The following is a 4,303-nucleotide window of genomic DNA, read 5'->3' as shown; positions in this document are numbered from 1 at the left end:
CAATAATTCCAGGTGCAATGTTCTTTTCTTTTCTATTTAAGCTATAAAATTCTTGAAAAAAATTGTTTCTCAAGCAATAAAAGTTTCTAATTTGCCTGTCACCCACACTTTGGATGAACTGTTTTTCTTTGTCAGTCAGGTCCAGGTATTTTACAGGCCTACTGTAACTCAGAAGTGACATAGAAGCTTGCATGTTTTGTTCGCCAGGGCATAGGAAGATGCTGAAGTTACATTTTTGTCCTGTTGTGGTCATAAACTCCATCTCCATTGTGTGTTGTCTATACAACTTGAGTGTATAAGCACACACATGCACCTTCACAGTAATAGTAGATTTTTACAGTATGAAGTCAACTCCACACAACAGCTATTACATTCTTTTCTCCTTATGTGTTCTTACTGAAGGACTAGTTTTGGGTTGTGGTAGAGAAAGAAAACACGAGGTTTCATGTAAAAACTCTGGGGAATTAAATTGGAATTTGGGGTCCCAGAATTTTTCCTAACTCTACCACAGGGTAAAGAAATAAGTAATAGCAAAATGTGGCTATCCATTATTGATATAGGTTATAATACTGGGCATCCCCAGTAGGTACAGAATCTTGCATAGTCTCCTTGACTATTTCAGTAAGAGATGATGATTGTTAACCTGGAGTTTTCAACACTCAACTACACAGTTTATATGGTCCCCAGATTGTAATGAGCACAACATTCATATCCAAATGTTTTCTTTCTCATTTCTAAAATGTAATATATCTCATCGTCTATTCCTAAAGTCATGCTAGTATACAACCTTTGACAGCTTTCCTTTCTTTATCTCCCTTATTTACTTGAAAAACCCCACAGCTCTAACCCGAACCCTCCTAGTATAGTTAAAAACCATCAGAGAAGTGGACAATTCCTGTTATCAAACGTGATTTTATATTTATGACCTAAACAATCAGGGAACCTCTAACATTAGAGAGCCCTTCTCTGTACATGTCTTACTGTGGTAAAAATATACATTGTGGTCCCTTCTAACAAGTGGGCAGTTCAGTGGCTTTAAAAATAGTCATCCTACTGTGTCACCAACACCACCATTCATTCCAGAACAGCTTAATCATCCCATTTGAAAATTTTATTCATTAAATGACTTATAATCTGTTTTCTACAACTACTGACAAAACTCCTGTTTATATAATGACAGAACCTCATATAAAGTAGAAACGTGTGTGTGAGTGTGTGTGTGTGTGTGTGAGTGTGTGTGTGTGTGAGTGTGTGAGTGTGTGTGAGTGTGTATGTGTGTGTGTGTGTGTGTGTGTGTGTGTGTGTGTGTGTGTGTCTTTTGGAACTGGCTTATTTCACTTTGCCTTTATATCTCATGCAAGTTGGAACAAGTTTCATAGTCATGATTGAGTAATATCTCACTGAATTTTAATTTTTTGAGTGTTGTATACACAGGTCTCAAATTGGTGTTAAGTTTTTGGGGGTGTGCATGCTCTTCACAGTAGCTAGAGCATCTTCTACTCCCACTAACAAGGTAGAGGGTTCCTAATTTTCACCACTCTCACTAATGGATTTCCAGTCTATTTTATTCATAGTTTCATTTGTTTGTTTTTAAGCCTGACATGAACTTCACAGCCTTTTCCAATCTACTAATTGTTTTCTTTTAGGTTGTTGACTTGAAAGACTTTATTGTATTTTTCTTACTGTGTATGCTTTGAAAATATTCTCCTTTAACATTTTTATTATATGCTTGTGTGTGTGTGTGTGTGTGTGTGTGTGTGTGTGTGTGTGTGTGTGTATGTTGGAGAAGGAGGGAGAGAGAAAAGCATAAATGAAAAATAGATAGATAGATAGATAGATAGATAGATAGATAGATAGATAGATAATTAGATGGAAAGTATATATTAAGGGTCTTCTACATTTCTAGATATGAGACCACTTTTCTGTAAAAGAAAATGTCACCATCTTTTTTCTTTTTCGAGTGCCTTCATTTCTGTCTTCATGCTTCATTGCTTTGACTAAGGCTCTTAGTCCCATGTTGAACAGATAGGTTGAAATTGGACATCCTTGTTTTGTTCCTGATCTGAGATGACATGCTTTCAGCCTTTCACTGCAGTGTTAATTGCTGGGGTTTCACATATTCTTTTGACTGAGGGAGTTTCCTCTTGCTCTTACTTGAGTGTTATTCTTTAATCATGAAATGATATTAAAATTTTCAAATGCATTTTATCAATTGAGATCACCTTTTTTGTCATTATTCCACTAATATAGTGTGTTTGCCTGATTGATTTTTATATATTGAACCATTCCTGCATTCTAAGAACAATATCTACTTGTTCATGATGTAAAATCCTTTTAGTGTGCTAATAAATTTGGTTTCTGGTTGTTTTGTTGGGGACTTTTGTGTCACTATTCATGAAGAAAATTAGTGTGCAGTTTTCTTTTGGAGTCTTTATTTGTCTTTCAATTTAGAGTACTGTTGGTCTTATAGGGTACATTATCAAATGCTCTTTCCCCTTAATTCTGTGCAAGAATTTGATAACATTGATATTAACTATTCTTTAAATATTTAGTGAAGGCTAGGATCACAATTAGTTATACAATTTTTCCTTGTTATTTTTAATTGCTGATTTAATTTATTTATTAGTAATGTGACATTTCTTGGTTTTCTACTTATCTATGAGTCAGTCATGTTGTTTACTTTGGTGTGGAGGTTTGTTTTATTGTTTTTGCTTTTTCCTTCATTTAATTTGGTTATCCGATTGATTATTTTTCACTAATAACAAAGGTAGCTCATAATCCTTTAATCTTTTCCAATGTCAATCGTATTATTCCCACTTGAACGAACCAGAGTTGCCATGTCACACAACAAGACCAAGTTCTTAGCACAAAGATTTATTTACCCCAGAGAGAGAAACATAGGGGGTAAGTGTGGTGGTTTGAATATGCTGGATTAATGAGAAGTGCTGCTATTAGGAAATATGGCTGTTACTTAACAAGATACCAGAACTACTGAAGCAAAACCTTTGCATTGCTGGGACAATTGATGCTGGTTAGCTGGAGCCAAGAAATGAGCAGTGATTAAGAATAGAGCAGCATCACTAAGGTGAAATCTCCTAGGAAGTGTTTAAGAGCACAGAGAAGCTGTGTTTGAGAGGCAGTCACAGTTGTATCTCATGTTGGCAGCCAGACTTGGTAATATATGTGTCACCCATATTGAAGGGGTAGCAGCTGATGCTTGGCACTGTGAGGGGCCAGTAGAGGCCATTGATAAAGGTGCAACCTCAGTGGTTGTTGAAGGCCCAGGACTGAAAGAGTCATACAGAGAAGTTGAGGCTTAGCACAATGAAATGAGCCTATGAGAGGCTATTTGTGAACATGCCTTCCAGTCGCAGCAGAAGACAGCATTGCTTTGGAGAAGCCAATACCATGCAATGACCACCAAGAACAAAAGCAACAGTAGAGCACAGGCAGCTGGAGCCTAAAAGACAAGCTGTGTGTACAAAGGGCAGAGACGGAGAAGTGACCCAAATCCTTGGAAGAGCACAGAAGATCATAAATGGATCTCAGAAATTGGAAGGTTAGAGTTTGATTTTGCCTTTAAATGTGACTGTGCCCTGATATTTTCCCCTCCTGAAGTAAGAAAGTATTTTAGTGGAACCCACACTTTAAAGACTTTGAATTTCTAAAGGAATTGGATATTTTAAAGAAATTGAAATTTTAGTATGTAAACATTTGTAAGAGCTTTTACAGTTATTTAGATCTTGAGAATGAATAAGAATGTAGGGGTTGAGGCTTAATGGTGATGTGTTTGTATGTCAAATTGACAAGGGGTCAGTTGTACTAGCCGGTTTTGTGTATTAACTTGATACAACTGTAGTTATCAGAGAGAAAGGAGCCTCCCTTGAGGAAATGCCTCATGAAATCCAGCTGTAAGGCATTTTCTCAATTAGTGATCAAAAGGGCCCATTGTGGGTGGTGCTATCCCTGGGTTGGTGGTCCTAGGATCTGTAAGACAGCAAGCCAGTAAGCAGCACCCTTCTATGGCTTCTGTGTCAGCTCCTGCCTCCATTTTGCTGCCCTGTGTGAGTTCCTTACCTGACTTCCTTTGGTGATATAAACAACAATGTGGAGGTAGAAGCTGAATAAACCCGTTCCTCACCAACTTGTTTCTTGGTCATGATGTTTTTTGCAGGAATGCAAACCCTGACTTAGACAGATGGGCTGGTTTGTTTTGATTGGGCATGTTAGGTAGAGTAGCCAAAGGGAGAATTTTGATTGCTGGACTTCAATATTTTGATAGGTGTACCTTGGCAGTCAACCC

The sequence above is a fragment of the Micromys minutus genome, assembly GCF_963924665.1.
Source record: "Micromys minutus genome assembly, chromosome: 16".
Taxonomy (NCBI): domain Eukaryota; kingdom Metazoa; phylum Chordata; class Mammalia; order Rodentia; family Muridae; genus Micromys; species Micromys minutus.
Note: the sequence above shows the minus strand (reverse complement) of the source record.